This window comes from Schistocerca gregaria, chromosome 1 (genome assembly GCF_023897955.1).
Source record: "Schistocerca gregaria isolate iqSchGreg1 chromosome 1, iqSchGreg1.2, whole genome shotgun sequence".
Classification (NCBI taxonomy): Eukaryota; Metazoa; Arthropoda; class Insecta; order Orthoptera; family Acrididae; genus Schistocerca; species Schistocerca gregaria.
In genome coordinates this window covers 975058718-975072312 of record NC_064920.1, presented here as the reverse complement: position 1 = coordinate 975072312, position 13595 = coordinate 975058718, and the positions used below count along the sequence as shown (strand labels likewise).

The 13595-nt window shown below is 40.6% G+C and overlaps 1 protein-coding gene across 1 annotated transcript in view; it reads right to left on the bottom strand.

Annotated features, from left to right (window-relative positions):
• Positions 1-13595, bottom strand: part of LOC126311099 (probable E3 ubiquitin-protein ligase HECTD2) — a 418213-nt gene that overhangs the window by 276631 nt on the left and 127987 nt on the right. The gene's annotated exons all lie outside the window — the stretch shown is intronic.

The following is a 13595-nucleotide window of genomic DNA, read 5'->3' as shown; positions in this document are numbered from 1 at the left end:
CAAGGAAACTCCGAAGTGATGGGAGGAGGAGCTCTACTCGTAGTCTCAGGAGGTTTTCGACAAACTCACATCCAGTTATCACCAATCAACACCACCAGACGAGATCAATGCATGCTTAAAAAAATCGCATGGCTAGCCACACATACAAATACTGCTATTAGCAAAAGGTATTAGTTGAACTATCGAGAGACGAAGCAACAGCACATTTTACTCAACAACGTTTACAAATAGCCGAAGGGACATATCATTGCTGATCGGACGACCGGCCACATTATACTCAACAGTAATTTCTGCAATGTAGGCACTGCTGAAAACGAACTCATCGACCAAATTTATCCAAACATTGTTCTCAACTATATCAATCCGGACTTTTCCGGTAACTAAAAATTATATTATTGACGATATCAGCTTTAATATTCAAAAGAAAATGCCCGGTGGAGAGAGAATGTACAAAACGATCGACGCGATGCTAAACGTTGAAGAAAGTGTGAACTTCCCTACAGAATTTTTGAACTCTTTGCAAATACCAGGAATGCCTTTGCACTGCCTTCGACTTAAAATTGGATCTCCGATCACACTACTCACAGATCTCAGCTCGCCAAAACTATGTAATGGAACAAGGATGATAGTCAAACAACTATCGAGTAACATGACTGAAGCTGAATTTATGACTGGAAAGTATAAAGAACACACACTATTTATCCCCAGAATACCACCTATCTCTACTGAACTGTCATCCCAATTTAAAAGACTGAAATTGCCTATAAAATTATCCTACAGTTTTACAATTAACTAAGCACAAGGGCCGGCCGTTGTGGCCGAGCGCTTCTAGGCGCTTCTGTCCGGAACCGCGCTGCTCCTACCGTCGCAAGTTCGAATCCTGCCTCTGGCATGGATGTGTGTGATGTCCTTAGGTTAGTGAGGTTTAAGTAGTTCTAAGTATAGGGGACTGATGACCTCAGCAGTTCAATCCCTTAGTATTCAGAATCATTTGAACCATTTCAAGCACAAGGACAAACTTTAAAAACAACGTCAAAGACTTCTGCTTCTCTCATGGGTAACTACACGTAACTTGATAACTTGCTCTCGAGTACGAAATTGGAAAAATTTCTGCACATGTACTCTGGATAACAAAATGAAAAATGTTGCTTATAAACTAGTATTGTAAATAGTTAGAGTATTTTTCAATAACCTTTTTTGCCTCTTATACCTTAGAGTTTATCCTTTTATTCCAACTACCGCACAATCACATGTCAACTCCCTCAGCGAAGCTGGATACCCCAGCTAGTTGCTATATCTCTTTTAGTAGCGGTACTTTACAATTGGGCTGTCTTAATAGGTCAGAATAGAGTAACATTTTTGGAAAATCGTGCTCCACAGTACTAACACGTGAGGTGATACGACGATCGCACTACAGTAGATTTTGGTGCAAATTTTCTTGACCGAGACAACTGAAGAATGGTAATGGAAAAGGTTGTAAGTGCCAAGTCTCCCCTATGTCAGGTTAATCAAGAAATATTGTTTCAGAATTTATGCATAATTTATTTTCATTCAAATAATGGATGTTTTCTGATATTACAGAATTATGCTTCCCACTTGATCACTGCAAGAAATATTGAGATAGATGAGAACTAAATAATTTACTGACAATATTGTGTGTGCAATAACTGTCTGGCAGCAGCTGCCAATAAGGATTTTTTGTTTCTTGTGCCATTAATACAGAGACACTACCTTTTATTTGTGATAATACAAGTACGCAAATGCAGTTGACATAGTTTAACTAGTAGAAATGTAGTCAATAAAAACATTTGACTTTCTTTGAAATTTTTTACAAGGGAATAACGTAATTAAATCCAGCTCTCTGTATTGACTTCTGATTCTTGCACAGCTCCATTCTAGGGATTAGAAGTTCCAAAATTTGCCGTATCCCTGTGCTGTTAAGGAAGAAAGAGCAGCATCGTCAGTTTGTGTTTCGGTACTGCAACTGATAAACGTGGCTGGTCTTAAAGTACGGCATGGCATACATCTACCATGGTGTTTCCTCTTTTGAATACATCAACCTTTATCCATTCTTCTTTTTCAGAGCAAGAATTTTTATGCAGCTATACACACCTGCATTGACGACACAGCTTCTGCGGCGACCTTAAAATCAAAGAAGTCAGTTGTTTCCATTGGAATTACATGGAATGAGTTTGTAGCTTTAGCTGACCCAACAATATTGTATAAATCATCCAAAACAAAGGTCTGCTTACCTTCCTTCGTTTGTCTATAATTGCAAAATTTATGTCCCAGCTTATGTGTTATCTCTTCATACCATCCCTGTTTAAATGGAACATACCTTGATGTAAGGCAGTTTCATTGGGAAGCACTGCCTGACACAAAGCCCATGCACCGTCTAGAAAATAATGTTTGGAAAGTTTTTTCCGTGCTTTCACACTTGGAACAAGTCTAGTGACGTGCAACAGAGTACAAAAGCACTGAAAACACGTTTTCTGCAAATATGGCACTCAGAAATTTTCCCATTTCCATTCGTCAACTGTGAAGTTGACCTGCCCGACCAAGATGTTATCGTTACAATGTGTTTATAGGTCTACTTGAAAAATTGAACCTGCTAACGAACCTAATGCATAATGGATATGAGATTGTGGTTGTAAAATTCAATGTTAAAACCATCTGTTTACAGTGTAAAAAGTTGGTCAAGTTTGAGTAGAAATCGAACTCAGGGAGCTCCGTACAAACTAAATTACGTCTGTAGGCAGTTCACCCATCCCGAGAACCGAGAATATCAGTGATATTTGCATGTTGTCTTCATCGATACTGGCAAGATATCGGTCCTGGGAATTCCAAGATTTTCGAGAATGTTTTAAGTTTGAAGTCGGATAACAAATGACAAAACAAATATTTTTTCGTGCTATATCATTACAAATTAACAATTTTTTTCTTTACTTGCACTGTGAAACCTCGCTTCTTGTTAAATTTCATGATTCTAGATCAACGGGATGTATCCTATAGGTTTTCAGTATCAAAATTGACATAAATCGCCGTATCTTTTGACTGCATTGAATTGGAAGCTAAAAATTTTTACGCCGCCAAGGACAGTGAACCTTAGTGTGCGACATAAATTTCTACTTGATACGTCTGTCTGTCCTTGAGAAAAGGGTCCTCTCTTTCAAATTCTAAAGGAGGCAGGGGTAAAATACTAGGAGCGAAAGGCTATTTACAATTTGTACAGAAACCAGATGGCAGTTGTAAGAGTCGAGAGGCATGAAAGGGAAGCAGTGGTTGGGAAGGGAGTGAGACAGGGTTGTAGCCTCTCACCGATGTTCTTCAAACTCACATTGAACAGGCAGTAAAGGAAACCAAAGAAAAATTCGGAGTAGGTATTAAAATCCATAGAGAAGAAATAAAAACTTTGAGGTTAGCAGATGACATTGTAATTCTGTCAGAGACAGCAAAGGACTTGGAAGAGCAATTGAACGGAATGGACAGTGTCTTTAAAGGAGGATATAAGATGAACATCAACAAAAGCAAAACGAGGATAATGGAATGCATTCGAATTAAGTCGAATGATGCTGAGGGAATTAGATTAGGAAATGAGACACTTAAAGTAGTAAAGAAGTTTTGCTATTTGGGGAGCAAAATAACGGATGATGGTCGAAGTAGAGAGGATATAAAATGTAGACTGGCAATGGCAAGGAAAGCGTTTCTGAAGAACAGAAATTTGTTAACATCGAGTACAAATTTGTCAGGAAGTCGTTTCTGAAAGTGTTTGTATGAAGTGTAGCCATGTATGGAAGTGAAACATGGACGATAGATAGTTTGGACAAGAAGAGAATAGAAGCTTTCCAAATGTGGTGCTACAGAAGAATGCTGAAGGTTAGATGGGTAGATCACGTAAGTAATGAGGAGGTATTGAATATTATTGGGTAGAAGAGAAGTTTGTGTCACAACTTGACAAGAAGAAGGGATCGGTTGGTAGGACATGTTCTAAGGCATCAAGGAATCACCAATTTAGTATTGGAGTGCAGCGTGGAGGGTAAAAATTGTGGAGGGAGACCAAGAGATGAATACACGAAGCAGATTCAGAAGGATGTAGGTTACAGTAGGTACTGGTAGAGGAAGAAACGTGTACAGGATAGAGTAGCATGGAGGGCTGCATCAAACCAGTCTCAGGACTGAAAACAACAACAACAACAACAGTCGGATAGACAGACAGACAGCCAGGTATGGAAGTGAAACATGGACGATAGATAGTTTGGACAAGAAGAGAATAGAAGCTTTCGAAATGTGGAGCTACAGAAGAATGCTGAAGGTTAGATGGGTAGATCACGTAACTAATGAGGAGGTACTGAATATTATTGGGGAGAAGAGGACAACAAAGCAATCCCAAAAGGTTTCCTTTTTACAAATGGAGGTACAGACCCCTGAAAGCACTAGAGTTTAAGCGTTTCGAAGGTCAAGCCTTCATCTCTAAATGGACCCTAAGTAGCTGTTCGTTAATTAAATCTTTTTATTATGAAGGAATTTAATTTCTAGCACAAGCCAAACCTCCTATGCTTCTTCGACCACTATTATAGCTACGTGGAACTTCGCATTACATAGATTAATTTAGAGGAACGATTGATCTCCGAAACGCGTAATTTTAAGGAATTTTTTGTTTGTTTTTAACTGTCAACAGGTGGTTGAGACGACATTTCAACAGCGAAAACACTATTAACTAGAATCAGCTTACGGCGATAGCTTGAGTTTCTTCATGTGGAATAAAATTTAGGAGCAGTTTGGAACTGTTGAGCCGCTATCTCGATTTCTTCTCGACTACGGTCACATCAAGGATACTGGCGCAGATTGTATCGCGCGGGGCAGCAGCTTGCTGCCATAAAACGTGTAAACAGCAGGTCAGACTAGCTAGCGTGTGTATGTGGAGTGTGCCCACTGTTGTTAAAAACTTGAACAGATCACAATGTTTTGTCGTATATTGAACTTAAGCTAACGCAGTCGCAGAGCCGAGACATTACATTAATGACGAGCGGTCGAGTAATGAATGTTTCCCGAGAGAAACCGCCCGAGGAAAGGGCAGAATAAAATACGTGGTGTCGCAAGGCGCGTCACGCATGCGTGCCCACGTGGCGGCGGCGTGCGTGTGGCAGCTGTCCCCGCCGGTTTGTTGTCGCCGTCTCCATAGCGGCCGGCCGCCGCCCTGTCGATACGCCTCTCGACCCCGCATCCTCCGCCGCGGCGCGCCGCTTCCCGCCAACGGGCCTTGGCCACCTTCGCCAACAGTCGCCTCCACGATTTCCTCTCGGCTGTCGTCACGTCAAGGTTACCGACCCAGGCGGCATCGCTCGGAGCGGCAGTTTGCTGCCATAAAACGTTGGGCGAGTTGTAGATACGGTACGTGGTACGTGGTAAACGTTTGGTACACTACATAAATGACGTGGTGAATGCTACGATAACCAGCAGTATTCGTATATTTGGTAGGGAAAGAAACATAAATGAGCCTGCCGTTGTGACCGAGCGGTTCTAGGCCCTTCAATCCGGAACAGCGCTGCTACTACGTCGCAGGTTCGACTCCTGCCTCGGGCATGGGTGTGTGTGATGTCCTTAGGTTGGTTAGGTTTAAGTAGTTCTAAGTTCTACGGGACTGATGACCTCATATGTTAAGTCCTATAGTGCTTAGAGACATTTGAAACATAAATGAATGTAGAAGAGAAAATGGAAGCCGACGACTTGTCTTAGTTTTTTGTGTGTTTGGGTGGTTGGTTTGCACATAATTGGAATCGCTCATCGTTCATTGTTGGTCCACTACGTATTTTATATCCTTACAGAACGTAAATTGCGTTTTATAAGCCATAAAAATTAGTTAATCGCGTAACTTCTGCAATTTTATGTAACCAAAGCAATTATATTTCTCGCAAGTATAGTTTACACGCACAAACGTAAGAAATATACCGGATGAAAGTCAGTATAAATTTGAAAACGTAATAAAACACGTAATAATGTAGATACAGAGGTAAAAATTGACACACATGCTTGGAATGACATGGGGTTTTATTAGAACCAAAAAAACATAGGTTACAAAATGTCCGACAGATGGCGCTGGACAGCAAAACTGCTACCATGACGGGTGAGAGGTACGCCGATATGTTACAGAATCGTATCATCCCCAGACTGGCTGATAAACACCTGCTGGAACGTACGATGTTTATGCAGGATGGCGCTCCACTCCATATTGCTAGTCGCATGAAAGATCTCTTGCGCGCGTCGTTTGGTGATGATCGTGTGCTCAGCCCCCACCCAGGTCCCCAGACCTCAGTCCTTGCGATTATTGGCTTTGGGGTTACCTGAAGTCGTAAGCGTATCGTGATAGACTGACATATCTAGGGATGCTGAAAGACAACATCCGACGCCAATGCCCCACCACAACTCCGGGCATGCTTTACAGTGCTGTTCACAACATTATTCCTCCACTACAGCTATTGTTGAGGAACGATGGTGGACATATTGAGCATTTCCTGAAAAGAACATCATCTTTGCTTTGTCTTACTTTGTTATTGCTATTCTGATCAGATGTAGCGCCATCTGTCGGACATTTTGTGAACTTTTGTATTTCTTTGGTTCTTATAAAACCCCATGCCATTCCAAGCATGTGTGTCAGTTCGTACCTCTCTATCTACATTATTCAAATGATTCAAATGGCTCTGAGCACTATGGGACTCAACTGCTGTGGTCATTAGTCCCCTAGAACTTAGAACTACTTAAACCTAACTAACCTAAGGACATCACACATATCCATGCCCGAGGCAGGATTCGAACCTGCGACCGTAGCAGTCGCACGGCTCCGGACTGCGCGCCTAGAACCGCGAGACCACCGCGGCCGGCTATCTACAGCATTCCGCGATTTATTCAGTTTTCAAATTTATACAGACTATTTGATCATCCGGTATGTAATTATTTTTGTTATTTTCCACTCAATAGTATGTTCATGATGATCAGAGGCAAGAGTTTCCTGTTGTGATTGATAAATCAGAAGCCGCTTATGAATAACACAAACATGTTTCACATAAGTTTTACGCGATATTGAAGCGTTGTTTGATGTATTCTTGTTTTGAATTTTTTTGTTAAATTTACCTTTTTGTTGAGGAAATTGCCTTTTCTACAATTATATGAGAAAATCAGTATCGTTTTCTTTATTTTTACTACAAAATTCTTCTGTTTCACGTTATACACAAATTTCCGAATTAAGCACGAATTAAAAATCGACGTTATAGATACTCAGTTTCTAGGCAGTTCACCACTTCCGGTTTCTACAGGAAACTAATAAGTCACTGACCCCTTACATAAAGAAAGCGATTTTTATGACGGAACGCCCAACATATATGCAACACACCACAGTGTACAAGTAACATGGGTTTGACCTTAACTGACCAAAGGTACTTGGAAAACTACCGTAGTCTACGCTAACCCAGGTAATCTGCGATAGCCTTTTTTAGTTCTGCTACTCTAGGTACACACTATCGCAGCGCTCTCTAGCGGCAGTTGTCGGCCGTATCTGGCTCGCATCTCACATAGTTTGTTTATGAAGTGGAGGCGTAAAATTCCTACCTTAGCTCTGTTCAAACGCACATTTCCCCATTATCCACATGCTAGTCACGTTGTACTGTCTGTAGTATACGTAAATAAAAACTTCAATATCCATAAACACATTATAAGCCAAAAAGGAAAATTCCACGTCCGGTCAATGACACCAGCTCACAAAAATTTCGTTACAAAACACGCGATACAAATTTAAAATGGTTCTCCACGCAAGATAAAATTTTTTTCACCATTCCCGCTTTCAGTAAAGCCTTAATGTTGTTCTTACTTGATCGCTGTAGTAGAAGAATCTTCACAACATGTGACATACAAAATTTGAAATAGTAAGTGAAACATATCTCACTCCAAGTAATGCAAGCTCTCTTGTGCATAAAGCCAATCGAACAAACTCACCCCACAGAAAGAGCTCACTTATTTTTAAATAACATCGAACATTACACAATGTAGTTCTATTAAAGTGTCAGACGCTATTAGAAGATGTGAAGGCTAGCAAAAAATATTTAGCTCCAGTTAGATGTGAGCCCTCAACATATTATCTACTACCTCACAATTCTGCGTCTCTTACTCATTTTGCTGCATCGACCAGGAGTGATTTTTGAACGTGTTTACATCTTAGCATCTCCTGAAAGCTTTAATCCTAGATATGTTATTAACTGACATTTACTATAACAAATTTTACCAAGGACAATACCTTTTTGACGCATACTCATATATCAGCTGAAGAAGCAGGTGAGGTCTGTCAGCAAACCAACACACTCAGACCAAGGACCTGACTGTTATAAAACCACGCTTACAAAGCAAACACGTCGGGGCACACTTGCTTGGCAGGGGGCGTTGGTCGACTAGTTGGACTTTGTATGGGAGCCTTACCCTACCCGTTCATAGGCTGACCAGTCTGCCAACCCACCTGTAGAGTGGGTCTGCCCCAACGCATTCGACTACGTGTAGGTGCTTTTATAGTTGATGGATTCATGGTCTAGGTGCGTCAGGACTTTCTGAAGAATCTATCTCTGACCACCTGCTTACCCTAATAAAAATGATAACATTGGCTAGAGCTTTAACAAAATTCTGCATAATGGAGGGGAATGTTAGAGACTCTTGCTAGCTGAGGCTGTGACAACCCTTCAGATTGGCTTAAGCGTAATTTTAGCAGCACTGGCACTGCGGGCGAAGTTGCGGTGGAGTGCAATGTTAGCTTGATTGTCGAGTCATGATTCACGATTCACTTTTCTAGATTCAAGATTCGTCTGTTACGATCCAGCTTCGTGATACAGCAATCGACAGATTGGCAGACCAAGAATTAAATCTACACGAAGTGAGTGTGCAAAATGTAACGAATGGGTGTGTGCTGAACATTCGACAACTAGCGTTGTTTGTAAGAATTGTACGTGATTTCTTATTGTAAATATATACTGTGATTCCTTTTTTGTGTATTATGCGGTTCTTCATTAAAGTTATTTCGAATAGTTTAGTTATTTCTTGTGTAAGGTAGAATGTTGTGAGTAATAAATAAGTAGAGTGACAAAAACTCATTTCACGTTTAAAACAATAAATGTTTAATTCTTTCCATCATTCAGAAGTATAAGTAACGAATTTACTCATGCATCGCAAAGAACGTAAAAAACAAATAAAATAATAAAATAGAGTAGGAACACGTTTTTAACAAACCAAAGTGGTGGAGTACATTTGTACCCCCCGCGAGTATTTGTGTACTCAAAACTGACGCGAGGAGCGGAGGGTTAACATACAAACCTAGTCAATAAATCATTATGTAGTGAAGGCCACTTTAATTTCAGTAGATGATCTTACCCTCCCTTACACACACAGTTATTGATTTAGCAAAAGATCTACAACTACGATTCATTTGCCAGGGCCACCCACCTGTTCTGTTGCCTCGCGCATACGTCGTTATCCTACATATGAAATGTAGTGGGGCAATCTGCATATCGAGACCGAATGCTAGACCCAGATCACTAATTTAATACGTACATATACTCCCAAAACCCCAGTGGCTTCTGGCAGTTGACGTAACGCACATGCCTGAAAATGACGCACAGCCGAAATTAGCTAACTGCACAAACTAATTACTGAAAATTTGTAAAAGAGTTAGAGGATGTCGACCGACATGGAAACAAAATTTTAAGGAAGATGAATGTTAAACGTTCTGTTGACATCGAGGTTGTTAGAGACTAAACACAAGCTCGAATTACGGAAGAATGGAAAAGGAAATAGGCCGTGCTCTTTCAGAGGAGCCATCACTTCATTTTTCTTAAGCGATTGAGAGGATTTAGGAAATCAAGGAAAATCGAAATCAAGATGTTCGGACTTGGATATGAACCAACCTCTACGACAGAAGAAGTTCGCGCAGATAAAGGGATTTTGGCGAGCAAAAAGTGGATTTTGGGTTAATGGTAGCGTCTTTCACTAGTAATCAAAATGTCTGGGGTCGAAACTCGGCACTGTTTAAATTTTGAACAAAAATTGTCAGCAATGGCAGCCGAATACTTCCAACATAAAAAGCCATCCGCGTTCTGCTAACAGCCTTGTCAAAGAGGTCGGAGGAGAGGTCAGAGATTCCGAGCAGTCTCTTGGCCTTGGGGTGAGAAACTGACCCTAAGGGGAGATAGAATCAGCAATGATCAGCAACTTGAGATGCAGAAGACAATGGAAATAAAGACACATAGTTTGTATCCAGAAGACATGTGACCTGTAACTGAAAAAGTGTCATGATGATCTCTCCACTGGCAAAAGTTCCGGACCGGCCGCCCATTTGGTTGTCTGGGAGGCGACGGCCAAGGGGAAGGAAAAGTTTGATAATCAGAGAAAGGACAATGTTCTACGTATCGGGTATGTGGAATATCAGAAGTTTGAACGTGGTAGGGAAGCCAGAAAATCTGAAGAGAGAAATGCTAAGGCTCTCTCTAGAGGGGGGGGGGGGGGGGGGGGGTCAGTGTAGTGAAATGGAAAGAAGTTAAGGATTTCGTAGTATCACAAACAAAAGAAAATGGTGTAACAGGTGCAGGATTCGTTATGAATAGGAACATTGGGCCGAGAGTGAGCAAACCAACACTGTCAACAGTAATTCATGTGTACATATGCCGACATCGCAAGCAGAAGGTGAAGAAATAGAGAAAGTATATGAGGATACTGAACGGGTAATTCAGTTCGTAAAGAGAGATGAAAATGTAATAATCATGGGATATCGGAGTGTGGTTGTAGGGGAAGAAATAGAAGAAAGGATTACAGGAGATTATGGGCTTGGTAGCAGGAACAAGAGAGGAGAGAGAGTAATTGAATTCTGGAGTTAATTTCAGCTATTAGTAGTGAATAATCTGTTCATGAATCACAAGAGGAGTAGATATACTTGGAAGGGGCCAGAAGACACTGAAAAATCATCATGGTCAGTCAGAGATTCCGAAATCTTATTTTGGATCGTAAGGCGTATACATGAGCAGTTCTAAATTCAGATCACAATTTAGCAATGATGAAGAGTAGCCTGAAGTTTGAGAATCAGTGTGCAAAGAAGTGGGATACAGAAGTACTAAGGACTGAAGAGATATGGTTAGAGTTCTCTGAAGATGTAGATACTACGATAATGAATAGTTCAGTAGTCAGTTCAGTTGAAGAGAAATGGACATTTCTTTAAAGAGCTATCACCGAAGTTGGAAAGAAAAACATAGGAACAAAGAAGGTAACTGCGAAGAAACAATGAGTAACAGAAAAAAAATATTTCAGTTGATCGGCGAAAGAAGGAAGTTCAAAAACGTTCAGTGAAATTCAGGAATACAGAAATAAAAATCTCTGAAGAATAAGATAAACTGGAATGAAATAAAGTGAAAGTGCAGGGGAAGCGAAGGCGAAGTGACGGCATGAAAAATTTGATGATGTTGAGAAAGAAACGATTATCGGGAGGACTGACTCAGCATACAGAAAATCGGATTAACGACCGTTGATGTGGTACACTGGGCAGCCTGAGTGTAGTCTTTAGGCAATTTTCTACTATCATTTAGGCAAATGCTCGGCTAATCTCCAGTCTCCACCACAGAAGCTTTTATACACAAGTTGTTAAAGTAAAACAACTCGTAGGCAACGTTTACACGGTTCACAGATGGCAAACGCGACTTGCCTCCCTTTGGTTAAATAGTGGCGGCAGAAAAGGCATCTGGTCACAAAATTAAAATAAAATAATTTTGCGTATCGTGTAACAACCGGGATCCGTACGACGGGAAAAAGCACTAGGAAAGAGAGAGGGAACAAGTTACTAATGTTTTTACTGAAGCATTGTAAATGAAATAACATGGGAAAACAGAATAAATTTGTTCCAAAAAGGAGTAGGAGATGTTTAAAAAAGATTCGAAATTTATTTTTCTTTTTTATATAACGTTGCAGGACCGAGAACTATTGAACAGCCTAGCAGTCGATGAAAGCGCTATCTCTGAGTAGTGTAAAGGATCCGACAACAGAGAGGTCTGTATAATTATCGGTAAGGGTGCAGAGAGCAGCACCTCTCTGTCTGCGTATCAATTGGATTTTGAAAGCGGAATTTTTAAATAAAGTCTAAGTAGTAACCTTCACACCCAATGAAAATGTAATAAGTAACTCTGAGATGGGGCCTAGAGGACCGTACGACGCCGACCGACCGCCATGTCATCTTCTGCCATGTGGCGTCGTCCGGATGTAGTATGGAGGGGCACGGAGTAAGGACACTGTTGTCCTGGCTGTTGTCGGGTTTGCAAGTCTTAAGAGCCTCTCCCTACTGCTCGTTCAAGCAACCCTCAGTTGGCATCACTAGGCTGAGTGGACTCCAAATGACAATGTAATACGATTTACCTGTAATTTGCCAAAGATCATGACAGTAAAGATTAGCACTACGAAGAGCTGTGGAACTGCAGGTAATAGCTCGTCCATTATTTTAGACGTAATATGTATTTGCTGCTATCTGAGTTAGATGTAAGAAGACAAGTAAAATAGCACATGGGGACAAAAAGAGGAATGCTGCTTAAAGATAACTGAAAGTGTTAAGTATTCTGTAGGCCTACAGCATTAATTATGAATCTGAAGTAATAATTTTCTGTACCCGAGAAGTATACAACTGTGATTTTATTGTTTTGTATAATTAAGAGCAATTTTGATAAATAGGGTTTATTATAGTGTCATTGTTTCATAACAGGGATAAACTAATATTAAATTTTATTTATAAGAAAAGTTAAACGAAACTTAAAATGTTAATCTGCAGTTTTACTTAAACAAAAGTGATTAAGTTAACAAAGCTTATCTGCGTATGGTACTGCGTCATATTGTAAACAATTGTCTTGGAATAGAATCGACGTTTCGACTATTCTTGATCTCATCCTAGCGGCGTCTAAGGCTCCGACTGAGACATCGATATAGATACAGAACGTTCGCTGAGAGACACAATGCCCGCACTAGGAGCCGCAAGCAACACGACAAGCCATTACCTTAACTATAGCACATGGCCAGTGTATAAAGAACTACATTGGCCATATCAAGAGCAGTTTGGATTTTCGTGCAGCTAGTGACATCAACTGAGCTGATCATGGACACTTGCCATTGCCACTGGATTAACATATTCGAAGTTTTTGCTGTTGCTACGACGACTTCGCTTTGGTTCCCTGGACGTACTGATTAAACTATCTTCTTGTATTTTGAACTCTAGTGGATTCTGACTCGGCCCAAACAGGCTTCGACTTAGTTCGCTTATTGTACTGAGGCTGATACTTGAGCGTATTGAAGAAAACAGAGTATTACTCTAGTTCAGTTTCGAATGCTTCAGCCATGGTTACAGTGGTCTAAATGTCAATTATTTGCACTGTTATTCTGTACCAAACCCAGAAAGGACTCTGGCCACGGAAGTCTGTGCACTTACAAATGCGCTAATCTTGATATGGAAATGTGAGAGATGAAAAAATTAAATGGGAAGTCTGGAAAAGAAACATAGATACAATTACTCTAAGATGAAGACCGATACAAAAATGATAGGT